This window comes from Trachinotus anak, unplaced genomic scaffold (assembly GCF_046630095.1).
Source record: "Trachinotus anak isolate AG129_WGS33_773 ecotype Australia unplaced genomic scaffold, CSIRO_AGI_Tana_v1 ptg000032l, whole genome shotgun sequence".
Classification (NCBI taxonomy): domain Eukaryota; kingdom Metazoa; phylum Chordata; class Actinopteri; order Carangiformes; family Carangidae; genus Trachinotus; species Trachinotus anak.
Window position 1 is genome coordinate 2,422,804 of NW_027273883.1, and position 13,646 is coordinate 2,436,449.

The following is a 13,646-nucleotide window of genomic DNA, read 5'->3' on the forward strand; positions in this document are numbered from 1 at the left end:
GGTGTTATGAGTGTCATAATTGTTTTGTAAAATGGCTTGATGAAGAACTGGAGGCTTCCTCAGCCTGCTCTCTACATGGAAAACCTGCAGGAACTGAACGTACAAACCAGTGGCAACATCTTTCTAACGTTTGGTTCCAGCCCCTTCAGCACAATCATTTTTATTTTTTAATCCGTCTTTAACTCCTCTGCTTCTCTTCATCAGCAGCTCCTCCCGTGTGAATGGCACAGATTTAAAAAAGACAGATGAGTCCAGGATAATGAACTGTACCTGCATCGCCTCATTAGTGCACCTCTTGAAAGGAGAGGGTGCTCCCAATATGTTGCACATTCATTCTTTTCATTCAGCTTCATACAACACGAGTAAAGAGGTGACGGGAACATGTCTTAACTAAATAACAACACAGTCTGTGTTCAGACCCACTCACAGCCTTCATTAGCCACAGAGCGAGTGCAGGACTCGCTCCAGTTGTGCTGAAGTTCAAAGGCAGTGCACTGAGGGATTTGTCTTTAGGCTGTGGGCTGATCACACATGAAAAGGCTGCTTTATCTGCCCGGGGTGGTCAAGGCTCGACCTTTTACCCTTCATGCTGCTGGAGCTCGCTTCCCATGTCTGATGTCAGGCAGAATCTCTGCTCTCACATGGGAAGCGGAGGGCCTGGAGTGTGTCTGCTGCCTCGCTGAGCAGGCAACAGTGACAAGAGAGGCTCTGGACAATGGAAAGATAAACGCAGATAATTAGGAATCTGCAGCGGACCCAGATTAGGACCCTGGGGAACGCCTACAAAACGTAACAACAGTTTATATTACAAGGGGCCGATGATAAGCTCTTCTTTTACACTTCATATCAGGGAATATGGACGTAAAAGCACAAATTCACAAATTAATAATAAAAGAAGGAAGTCAAGGCTTTTGAGGAAATTGCACAAACGTTAAAAGCACAGCTGCTACATCTCCGCACATTTTAAGTACAGATGCTTGAATATTCCAGCTGTCAAGATTTTATGAAAACTTAATTATCCCTATGGATAAACTGGGCAAGTGTATGTTGATAAAGATCTGTGGTGCCTCTTCTTCTACTGTCAGATGTTTTCATGCACATTTGTATCAAGATCGTAAAAGAAAAAAGCCTCTAATATCCTTGCAAAGTCTCTTTCTACATCGTTTCAAGCACAAAAAAAAAAGAATTAGACATATTGTTTTAAAAAGATATTCGTTTAAAAAGGGATAACAGCACATAACCACCAGAAACAGAAACAAAAACTGAGCATCAGAAATGGTAGAAAAAAGAAATAGAAACACTATTACTGTACTAATGTGTCCACTAAGCTTCAGAGAGGGCACATCAGGTCATAGCCTCGGGGCAGCCGGCAACAAAGATTAGTCCATAAAAGAACAGTTAGAAAAATGTTGCATCGCATCATTATCCCTGACATCTGTTGGTGCGGCCATTAAGCATCGCAAAGCTTCAATCTTCTATTCCAGCAATGTGGGCGGAAAAGTCGTGAGCTGCGAGGGCAATATTCTGATTTAAACATGAATTCATCAGGAGAAAGTGAACAGGCATGTTTTATCTTGTTCAGCTGCAGCAGTTAGCCACAGTTGCTAGTGGAAGCTTCCGAGTACAACCACAGTTTCCAATAAGAAGCTTCCCTTGAGCGATCAGGGGTTAAGTGACTTGCTAAAGGGCACGTCACCCAGATTTTCCCAGCCGGTCGAGGTTTGTGAGCTGCTGACCTTCCTCCTGACAACCTGCCTTGCTGTCCTCTAGGCTACTGCTGCCCTCGATATTACTGATACACATCGCCGCCACCGTGTCTGCCACAGGCTGAATGTGTCAGAAGCTGCAGGAGGCGGCGCAGGGCTGTGACTGAGTCATGACACACAATTAAATTGTGTGTCATGATTATGCACGGTACTGTACAAGGCATCACAAAAATAGTGTCACCTCTTAATGAGACACAGAATAGACCATGATTGTGCTTGAGTTGTGTTTAGTTAGAGTTGAAGAGTTGCAACTACAGAGCTTAAGACGTCTTAAGATCTAAAAAGGGATTGTTAGCAGGACCCTTGCAGAGATCTTTTCACAGGCTGAATGAGGGTGAGAATTTTTCCTCATTAATCTTGTGTAAATGCTGGAAGCTGTGCAATTAAAGTCCAGTCTTGACATATTCAAAATGCTGCTCTTTAACCTCTTAACGGCTGCATTTTAAGTATTTTCTGCATAAAAACTGTGATTTTCATGTTTTTATTTTTAATTCCTTTTTGACGTTTTGCATACTAAGAAAATGTCCCTGCATCGGCAGTTTACACTTTATCTCCTCAACCTTCCTTTATGCCTTCAGGATTAATGTCATCATGGAATCAGACAGGTTGCTTCTGGGGTACTGACTGTCAGCGGCCACATGCAAATGACCCTGCAACTCGAAGCATCCTGCATTCATTTATTTTAAAGGAGAATTAGGTTGGTTTTCACTGCACCATTCAGCCTCTCTTGTCTTGTCTTTATCTACTCTGAATGGCATTTTCTTTAAATAGAAAGGAAGCTGCTGACTAATATTCATTTGTTGTTCTGGTGAGTAAACAGGACTGTTCAGCTGAGTCACATCAACTTAACCTAAAATTACGTAACAAGAAGAAATAAAGTAAACAAACCTTAAACTATTTCAAGTTTAAGTTTAAACACCTTTAACAGATTTTACAGAGCCACAAAATGCAGCAGGAGACTGGTGTGTTTGAATGAACTCAGTCGGCTTTGACCAGAGAGGAAGTGATGTAATCAGATGGCGATGTGGCTTTGTGCGTGTGCAGAGTAAAGCCTGATTGAAACAGTGAAATATTTGGGTCAGATACAGGTGATAATTAGAGCAGAAACTGAAAAATGCACATTTTTTCACTCTCAACTGTGCCACGTTTTTGCCCCCCACCCCCCCGATTTCTAAGCAGATTTATGGACATTTATTAATGATTGACATCACGACACCCCCCTGGGGAGCCACGCCTCCCAGTTTGAAAACCCCTGGTTGAGAGCACACAAATGCCCGTGGTGCTAAAATCACTTTGAGTCATTTCAAAGCAGCGTTATCAGGATACTCACATGATAAGTCTCTAATACACTGATGCATCAATATATCACTCATATATTGGTGCGTTATCTGTTTCTGCTGTTGCATGTGTGTGTCCTCCTGCATGTCCATCCTTTACTGCCTTGGTGTGTTAAGTGGTAGCAGAGCAGCCTGGAGCAGAGAGATAACAGTCAGTGGCAGGGGGGCTGGTAGTTGCAGGGGAGGGAGGGGTGTTGGTGCTGAAGACGGTTCTCAGCTGCTGGAGCCATGCCAGAGCGCTGCTGAGAAATCCATCACTTTTCCCCACTCAGCACCAACATCTGCCAAGCCTGACCGCGACCAGCTCCACTGCAGGCCCCCACCGTACCAGCCCGAGTGTGATTACACCAACCTGGACTAATCTGGTTCTACACGGGTGGAGCAAGGTGCAGAGGCTGCCGATGTCAAAGGAATCGTTTCCCCCAACTGTGATGAATGCAGCATAGAAAGGACGAGACGACTAAACGAAGAGATGCAAAGCTACAGATATAGACCAACACATAAAACTATCAAAAAACAATTGGGGGAATTTTTAAAGTAACTCCAAAGCGTCACACTGAGACAAACAACTACTTAAGTGCTTGCAACCACTTCTGAAATCAGCCTCTCCTTGGACTCGTCCAGTCAAAGGAAATAACTGAAGCAATAAACAGACTTATTTGCAAGAAAATGCTCCCATTAGAGTTGTTGAAAATGTCAGACTGAGACAGATCATTCTGACCCTGAACAGAGGCACAAAATCACCAGTATTTCAGTGAAAAATGCATCAGCCATAAAGTCGCCCTGTGAATCACTGGCCATTGTTTACCAATGTTGATAGTGGCAGTTGGCATTTTGGGGTCATTCAGCTCTTGGCTGATGCTTAAAAGGCCAAAAGTTGAGGAAATGTAGATCTCATTCACACTACTGTCGATGAACAACCGCATATCTTAATCATGTACAACTGTGAACTTAAAGCTTGAGATCTGATCTCAACCAAGTTTGAATCTGAGCTTCAGCAAATAGTTTTTGTGAGACATTACAGACCATTTATCTGAGCACATATCAGACTCCTGTTTCTCCACAGTCGCCTCCCTGCTGCTTCACAAGTTTTGTTTTGTCACTTCTTGAAGGCAGAGAATTGCTCATAGTCAGTGTCCAAGTTCATTAAGGATGGATGCACAGAAAAATGTTGCCAATAGTGCAGCTTAAAGGAGACGAGTCCATGCAAAGCTTTTTGTTACTGACTTTGGAGCCACATCAGTCAGCGCTAAAAATACACATGGTACTCTAAGGCACACTGGACGATGGTGTCCAGCAAATAGCAGAGGTTGTATCTCATGACATCTTTACAAACGATGTGAAGCGTTGATGAAACGTATGAAAAAGGTTGATATCAGTTAGCATGCTGTACTGGCAGAATATCACAGGAGTCACCTCGAGATGTGCGAAGAACGAGGAGGCTTCAGGTTTCAGTACGAGGGCAAACCGCCTGCGTGTAGCTGCGGGAGTCACGACCTCTGCTGCGGGCTATCAGAATGACTGATCTGTCCCTCAGTTTGAAGTCCGGGAGGATCAATACCTCACCAATATTCATTCATCACTCAAGTGTCCACTCAAACCGGCCTGATGTGGCGAACCAAACACCAGATGACAAATGATGCTTAAGATTGGCAGCTGTCTGAGGTTGTGTTTTTTTTTTTTGTTTGTTTTTTGTTTTGTATGCAAACAGAACAAGTGAGGTCTGGGACATTACAATATAATCAATGCAAGAAAGAAGATGGAGCAGGTACAGTCCATAGTGCATATAGAAAGGTGCAGACAGAGAAAGTGCAAAGAGAAAAGTCTCTATGATTATAGTGAGGAAACTTGTCCCTGTATTTATCCTCTCTGACCTTTTGAAGGTGAAGAGTTAAAGTCATTTTCTCCATTGAATAGAGTTGATAATGTTGATAAGGAGGGTGATGGCAGGAGGATTCATCTGCAGCCAGCACTTTGTAATTGTTTCTCTTTTTACTTGCAGCTATAAAAATATTCATAGGTATGTATCGCTTTCACTGTAGAGACCTTTAGGGATATTTCTGAGTTAAAAGAAATCACAGTTCAGGCCCAGAACCTCTGGACAAAACCAGAAAATATGTGCATGGTCCAAAACAAGCCACTTCCATCATCTTTTGTTGACTGAACTGATTGAGCATGAAAATAGCTGCGCTTTGAATGCACCACACACACCACCAGCCTTCGACCATCGTCACACTGGAGAATGCCTGTGGAAGTGTAATCTGAAAGATGTGGGTGTTTACAGGCTGGGAGGTGTCTGATGAAATGATGCTCTTGAGTTGCGTTACGTAGGATCAAGTGCTTTGTTTTTGGAACTTGGCCTGTATTAGCTGCTACGGTCACATTCAGGCACTTTCAGGCTAAACTTCTGCTGCATCACAAAGTGACGTCAACAACCAACAGCCCTGCTTCAGACAGTCAGTTACACAGTGCACATTCATGGTAGATTACTGTGTAAAACTGAGGCTGTGTTTCTTCTTTTTACCTTGAGGTGGTGTAAAATCCTTTCCAGGGATATTATGAACTGTTATCTTGTGTTTTGTATTCTCAAACTGAACTTTCTGGGTGATTGCCCCACCAGTACCTGAAACAACATGCCCTCAGTAATCTTCCATCCACTGAGAATCTGGGACCTCAGGGAGCGCGGCCTCAGCTGCTTTGATTTCCATTTCTTTTTCTGTCTCATGTGAGTCTCCCGACTTTATGAAAGTGCACGACCAAATTGCTGGAGCATCTCTTTCAGATGAAAGTATCTGCATGTAGAGCTACTGTCATCAGGAAGGCATTAATGCCAAGGTTCATACACAACTCACCAGCATCGAGATACACTGTAAACATGAGTCAGGTTTTAGACAGGAGGTGGTTAAGAGGAGAAATCTGAGGGGTGGTTCCTCATTGGAGCAAGATAGAACTGCCGATGGGGTCGAGGGTTGAAGGGTTGGATGGGTGGGTGGGGTTGGGGGGGGGGGTTTGGAGTTTGACGGGGCCCCTGAATTCCCTCATCTGACCTAGCGAGGCTCGGTTTGCGGCCCAACCTTGAGGGTGTTCTGCCAGCACCAGCTGTGTGATATTTACAGCCTGTTGCCTCATGTTCCCGGGCAACCATTGGACATGGCTCCCGCCACACTCGGGCTTCAGTTGCCCAGCATGCATCTCTGCAATTACAACAAAAACCCTATGGCTGATTTTGTGGTAGAAGCATCAGCAGGTGGAGTCACATTGTGACAAATAGCAGAGCGGGGGGTGGGGGGGTTGGGGGGGGTGTTGGAGCTGCTGGCCTTATATCTGAAGTCTGGCTGGTGACTGTTATTGTGCCTGTGTGTCGACGCTGCCAACCCTGGCAGTGGAATATGATCTCTCCACCGTCCCCCCTCCTCCTCTTAACCAATCATGGGTGAGACTTTGGAGAGGTGGGGGAGGGAGGGAGGGGAGGGGAGGGGAGGGCTGATGCAGTGCAAGGACAGCACTTCTGAGGTGGTGGTTTGGGGGATGGGATGGCGAGGGGAGGGGAGGGGTGGTAAAGAGATGTGTGGCTCTCGGCTCGTGAATCACGCCCAAGCTGCCGGGCCGCTGTCAATACGGCAGTCTACCCGAGCACACACACACACTCCCAAACACACACATGAAAACAAACAACCACACACACACACACAAAGAAAAACACACACCCACGCACTTAACACAGGGCGCCCTAACTGTCACTGATCCACTGTTTGCGCACATCGCCTCTGGCATGAATGCAGCAAAAATACCCATAATACACCTATGTGCGTACATTCGAGCACACACACAGACTCACAATGATGCCTTTTGTCCAGCGGCTCAGAAACATGTGGAGCAGAGAGGACTCGTTGGCAGGTCTCACAATCCTTCCAGTGTGGTTAGTTGTTGACTCTTGAGGCTGTCAGTGCATCACCAGCGTGGACGTTGTGGTTTGACCTGTCAGGTGACATCACTGCCGACAGTAAACACACTTCACACACTGAGAGGCGCCCATCCCTGCGAGGTGTGAGATAATTGAAGGAGCCGGAGGAACAATGAGAGCGAGAGAACTCACAGTTATGTTTACGAGCTGGTTCTCGTGAAGCAGTTCACCTGCAAAATGTGGTTCGGAGGAATTCATCAGATGGCTGCAACTCTTACTTTTAATTAATCTGAACAAAACATTTTTTGATCATCTTTCTATCTATTAAATCAAGATGTCTTCAACTGACATCATTAGTATTGGGGCCAAGGTGGGGATAGTTTGAAGGGTTGGTATCAGGTAAAATAAATCAGAATTCAGTGTCTGTGCTTCAATATTTGGATTAAGAAGCTGGTGAGAGATAAGGTGTGTCACAACTGGGATTTAGGCCAAAAGAAAAAAACCTTAATTAGGATATCCCTGATATTAAATGTCTAAAATAGTTCTTAGAGTGCTCAGAGCCCAAGGCGACATCTTCACATTGTTTTTGTTGTGCCTGCTCCAGGCAGCAGTTCATGTCAGAGCAGTGTAAAACTCTGCTCCTCTTCTTCATCTCGCCTCAACTGTGTGATCCACCAGAGAAGGACAGCAGCTAATGATTACTGACATCATAGACTCATCTGTCCACAACTCATGCAGATCGTTTAGTTTATAAAAAAGTAATAAAATAATAAAATATATAACTTCGCAAAAGTGTTTAAAGTCCTTATTTTGTCTGACCAACTGTCCAGAGCTCAAACATATTTCAATGCGAATGATATAAAAACAGAGAAAAGCAGCATAAGATCAAATCTGAGAGGCTGGAACAAGTGAGTGTTTGACAGTTTGCTGGATAAATGACCTGAACAGTCACCCGTATTGTTATTGATCCGTTTCCCATCGATCAGCTGATCTTTTCAGCGCCGGAGCGCAAAGAGAAAGAGTGAGACATGAAGCAGAAATATCTACAGGTAAGAGACAAAAATGATGCTGAAGACTGAAGGTGCAGAGTTAATCTGCAAACACAGGAAGTATCCTGTTTTTCTTTTTATACACAGTCTTGGTTCTAAATTACCATTAATGATCTGTCAATTAACTGAGCTAGTGCTGAAACAATTAGCTGTCAACTATTTTCACAATCGTCAATAATCATTTTAGCCATTTATGATGGGCAATCACTGATCATAGTGATCAACGGTGGGATTTTCTGCTTTTCTCCATTTTATATAATTGTAAACTGAATATCTTTGACTGTCGGTTGGACAGAACAAGACATTTAAAGACTCTTGTGATTGGCATTTCAACATTTCATGGACTTAATTAGATGACTAATTAAAATAAAATGAATAAATCAATAATGAAAATAATTAGTTGAAGCCATGAAATAATTATTATTCCTATTAGAGTTTTTTTTTGCTAATAGCGTCAGTCTACCTCATGTAACAGTGCTATCTGATCACTTTAACTCATATAACCACACTTAATAAACCTGAGTTACTCTAACAATGACTGACTCTAACTACACAGTACTTGTCTGTCCAGTTGTCAGATCATTTATAACCTGTTTCATCAGGACAGACACTGCAGTGTGTGGAAAGCACCTCCTGAGAAGTAAAGGGAGCTTTCTAAGACAGTTTGCAAGGTTTCCTCCTTCACAGCTTTTCCCATCGTCTGAAATCTACTGCAGCACAACAACAAAAGGTCTGCGACAGAGGAAAACGCCCTCGGGACAAAACACTGATGACATCGGTGTGACATCTGAGTGCGCAGGGCGTGCACGCCGGAGCCAACATGCGTAGGTACGAAAGTTTGCCATCACCAGTCGAACACGTTCCCATCAATGAGGCCTCACACTGGGGCCAGACGAGCGAGCATCAAAGTGCTTATCACGGCTACTATCAGGTTTATCTTCATGCAGGTGAGTGGGAGGAGGAATGTTATTGTTTTAGGCACAATAACACCTGTCTATTTTTATCCTGCACCACAAAACGTTTTGTGAGATTTATCCGTCATAACCTATGAAATGTGGACACCACAAGTATGCTGAAGGCACCCAATAATAATAAATACTCAGGTGAGAGTCTGCCACACACACACACACACACACACACACACACACACACACACACACACACACAGTACTGCAGTCCATTCAACAGATTAACCCTCCCTGAAGACACCGGGTCTGAGTAAACCGACTGTGTCCTGGCTGTTTACACATGTGGTCATTTAGCTCAGAGAGGCATCTTTCAATCAGGCCACAGGAGGCCGAGCCAGGGCGGCTTTGTTGTCAAGATACCCTTCAAAACAAGTGTTGAGCAGCTGCTTGGAGACCCGCGAGTCCGTCCACTCTTTGAAATGAGCCTGGCGAGCCAATAAACTCGCAGGAAACAGGCATGTGGAACAATATTACAACCATGAGGCGCCTCGAGAAAACTCATTTTCTGTCAATGCCTCAACGTTTCAAAATGAAACGAGAGCTCCTGCCGAGCAGCCAACAGCACTGTAGCACATGGAGGATTCATGAAACCATCTCTCACATATCTGTTGTTTAAGAGAGAGGGATCCTTTACACTTCAGAGATCTGCTACAGAGGATACAGAGGAAGACAGATCGTTTTTTTATGTGAGGAAAAGCAGATAAGGAGTTATCTCCTGAGCTCTGAAGAAACACCTCCAGGCTCCCGAACACGGATAAACAACTTCCTGTTATTTACCTTCCGTTTTGACTGACACGTCTTTGAACATACTTAAGATAGGAGCAGAGGAAATGCCAAGGTCAAACTAAACCATCAGCTGTGCATCTTCAGAGTATTATATCTGTGTGCGCCTCTGAAGTAAACATCATGCTTTGAACAGGTGTCAAGGGCACTCACTCCGCACGTAAATGACCATGTAAGCCTTCGATTCCAGAGAGAAAAAGAACAGGTGTGATGTTATGGGCTGTGCGACAACACAAGCTATCAACCGTAAATCTTCACAACAGCCCCACCTCACTCCCCCCCCCGCTCACCCACCCACCCCGCTCTCGATCCCCTCTCAGCAGATTTCGGGGCCGTGGGGGGAGGTGTCGGCTTGGCGGCTGACGATGGAGAACAGGCCACACAGCAAGTCACCTCGCACTCCTCGCTATCTACCTTGTAAAGTCCTCCGAGGCGCCAGCGGGGCACCCCCCACCCCCACTGACGGCTTACTGGGCTGATTAGAGGAAGCTACGAACATTTCTGAGACTGTCTCTTCAGCAACTCCACTTAAATCAGAAATCTGAAAAAAAAGTGTTAGTTTAAGCCAGAGGAGAGGAAATGTGAAAACTTAAAAACAGCCACCGAGCTTGACATTTTCTCTTAGAGTAATTATGGTTTTAAGCAAAGTGCTGTTCATGTCAATTCAAACCAATTACAGCAGAGAAAACACACACACACACACACACACACTCTCAAAGCTGCAACGTCTCGATCGCTCGCTCTTACCGTCAAAGATTAAAGATACCAGGAGGTGTTGTGGAAGTGCTCTGACACAAACGGAAAGGAAAAAATTCTGTGTTGGATTCTGCGTTGAAGCCAGTTCATTTAAAGAGAGCTCCGAGTGCGAGATAGTCCACGTCCCTGACCACAGAGGGAAACAGTCCCGAAGAGGAACAGGGTCCAACTCAGAGCAGCACATGTGCCACTCGACCACCGACTGCTGGAGTGACAACTGCTGGAACGCCTCACTCTGGACGCCCCAAATTACCCTGCTCACTGGACACCACCACCATCAACCCCCCCACCCACACGCCAAACACTCACACATTACACTCACCCCCCACCCTTCCCCACCAGCAAACCACTCCCAGGTCACCCTTTGCCCTAATATGCCTTCAGCAACTGCCACCAATTCATCAGTGTCCCTGTTAGAAATTGAGGGTCTTGTTGGTCGTCTCTTTAAAGGGACGTTCCACTGTTGAAGCCCATTTACCACAAATCATGTGTCCTAACATCACAGCTAATCATTTTACAAACCATGCTCCAGTATCTGTTTGAGTATCGACCTCATTTATCTTACTCCTGATGGAAAATCACATCTTTATGAATCTGACTGTACTCCTGTCTTTACATTTCTGTATCATATGAAAGTCTACCAGCAGAATTTGAAACTTTGAGTTGTAAATTTCTTTATGTATTATTTAGTAAACACATTTTAATAACAAAATCTCATCTCAATAATTCATTAAGCAAAATTACTATAATAATTTTCTGGTTTCAGATGAGAATATTTGTTGCTTTTTTCTCAATTTTATATCATTGTCAACTGAATATTACATCACATTTCAGAACTTAAAACAAATCAAATGATGTTTATTGACAGATTAACCTGTAATGACAATAATCATCAGGCAGCCCTACTCCGGTGGATTACACACAAGTTTTGACTTTTCATTGTACTGAAATGATGGAAACTAATGGGAGCAAGAAATACACCAAAAACCTGAAACTATATTGGATGCATTTGAAAACATTCAACAAAATGTAGTGTGTACGTGTGTGTGTGCGTGTGTGTGTGTGTGTGTGTGTCAGTAGCTCCCTGGTTAGCTGAGTGTGTCAGATCCTTGTTGCACACCAGTCTGTCCCTTGTGCACATGTGAGTGTACATCTTACATTTGGATCATGAGCTGCTGCCAGTGGGACGGCAGCTGCCCACATACCTTTTGTTCCAGTAGACCCTCGAAAGCCCCCCCACCCATGAAATCTATACACACACACACACACACACACACACACACACACAGACACTGCACTACCCCACACATATACACTGGCATGCTCAGCTGTCAGAGTTCTTCTTTTTTTCTTTTCAATAATTTCTCATAGAAAGAAAAAAAACAAAAAAAACAATAAAGACAAAATTTACAAATCTAATCAAAATCTAATCTAATCAAAACCTAACAATGTTATAAAATTGAGACCAGGATGTAATAAAGTTTAAGCCGCCTGCTCCTTTGATAACAAGTCAATAAAATCCTTCAGCCACTTCACCATAGTTTGGTCTTTGATTTAAGTCTATGTACAACGGTCGTTGCTCAGTGGCCATTTTCACACCTAATGTAAAAGTTAACGGACAAGGTTTGAGATCTATATGAAACTGTGAAATGCTTCATAACAGGACAGATCCACAATAAAAGCATCAGTGTCCCGTCTACTTCACAAACATGTCACACAATCTGAACAATGTACGGTCATGATCTCTGATGTGCGGGGTTAGGGAGGTACTGCAGGATGTACTGTTGACCCTGTGTTATCTGTATTTGTAGAATCTTGTATCTGACACAATTTGATATTTTGGTATTATCTTTAAAGGCTGCATCCCATTGTGTTACAGTCATGGCTGTATGTCAACATTCTGTTGTAATATGTTTTGGGAGTTGAACACCGCTCAGCCCAGACTCTCACACTTGATTTTAAAATGACTCCTCTGCTGTCAAACTTCCCCCCGGCTGCACCATCACATCTCCCGTCCCCTGTCAGCTCCGATGACGACCGCCGCTGACAGCTCTGATCTGACGCTACGTCCAAACCTGTGTGAATCAAACCCCTCATCAATTTGAACTTGGTGAGACGCAGTGAGGACTGTAAAAGGAGAGATTCGCTGTCTGTGACCATTTGTGACAGCGGCTCTGCTTCCCAAGGAATGATTCGCAGCCCGCGCCCTTTCCTGACCTTGAAATCTCCGAGGGGGCCCGGGGGGGTGTGGGAAATGGGAGGCCAGGAGTCTGCTAAACAGTTGTGTCATTGAGTTTCCACCCAACACAGTAAATGTATGTACGGGTGCAGGCGTCTGTGCCCTGAGCCCAATGGGTTAAACAAGGGGGAAAAATTCCAAGGGCCAACTTGGTCTTGAAGCAGCAACTTATATGGATAAATCTGTGAGGGGAGGGTGGAAAAAATGAACCCTCTTCCACTATCTGGGGCAGGAAATCTGCCCGTGGATGGGAAAAATATACAACACAACTAAACACAACAATCCTACTGTCAGAGCGCTGAGGACACAATTACTTCCACAACAAACACAAGCAGTCAGCGATCGCCTTATCTCGCTGCCCCTTCTCCAGGTCCCCCCCTCCCCCCTTCCGCCTGGCTCTTCATCCACATTTGTCGTCCGTGTGTGCGGCTGCCTGTGGGCCCTCCATGTTGAACACACGGTGCTGGCCTGGAGCCTGAAATGGGGATCTGTGAGCCTCTACCTCCGCTCTTCCTGAGACAAACGCGAGCACTGGCCAAGACTGTGTGGTGCTGGCTGCATGTGGAGGGGATCCGGCACCGAGGAGAGGTGGGGGAGGCACAAACACTGAGAGGAGAGGATATCTATCCTCTCGTCCTTAACAGAGAGCGGTGAGAGGAAGCAGCTCCTTTGCCCGGAGGCAAGTGTATTTATGTTGAAAGGAAACACACAAGCGTATAAGCTGCAGCTCTCGCAATGATAAACATCCATCCGTGTAGCTGCGGAATACTTGGGAACAGTTGTAGAAGAGGTAGAAAGGTTTGTTTTGGTGTTTTTGCTCCACAGGAAAGGTGCGCCATGTGAG

At 44.7% G+C, this 13,646-nt stretch overlaps 1 protein-coding gene across 9 annotated transcripts in view; it reads right to left on the reverse strand.

Annotated features, from left to right (window-relative positions):
• Window positions 1–13,646, reverse strand: part of mef2d (myocyte enhancer factor 2d) — a 103,762-nt gene that overhangs the window by 66,309 nt on the left and 23,807 nt on the right. Inside the window, exon 1 of one of the 9 annotated variants that reach the window (XM_071468211.1) lies at window positions 10,555–10,794. The exons of the other annotated variants lie outside the window; for them this stretch is intronic. The gene's annotated coding sequence lies outside the window, so the exon portion shown is untranslated. Of the gene's footprint in view, window positions 1–10,554; window positions 10,795–13,646 lie in introns of those variants that run through there. 9 annotated transcript variants of the gene reach the window in all.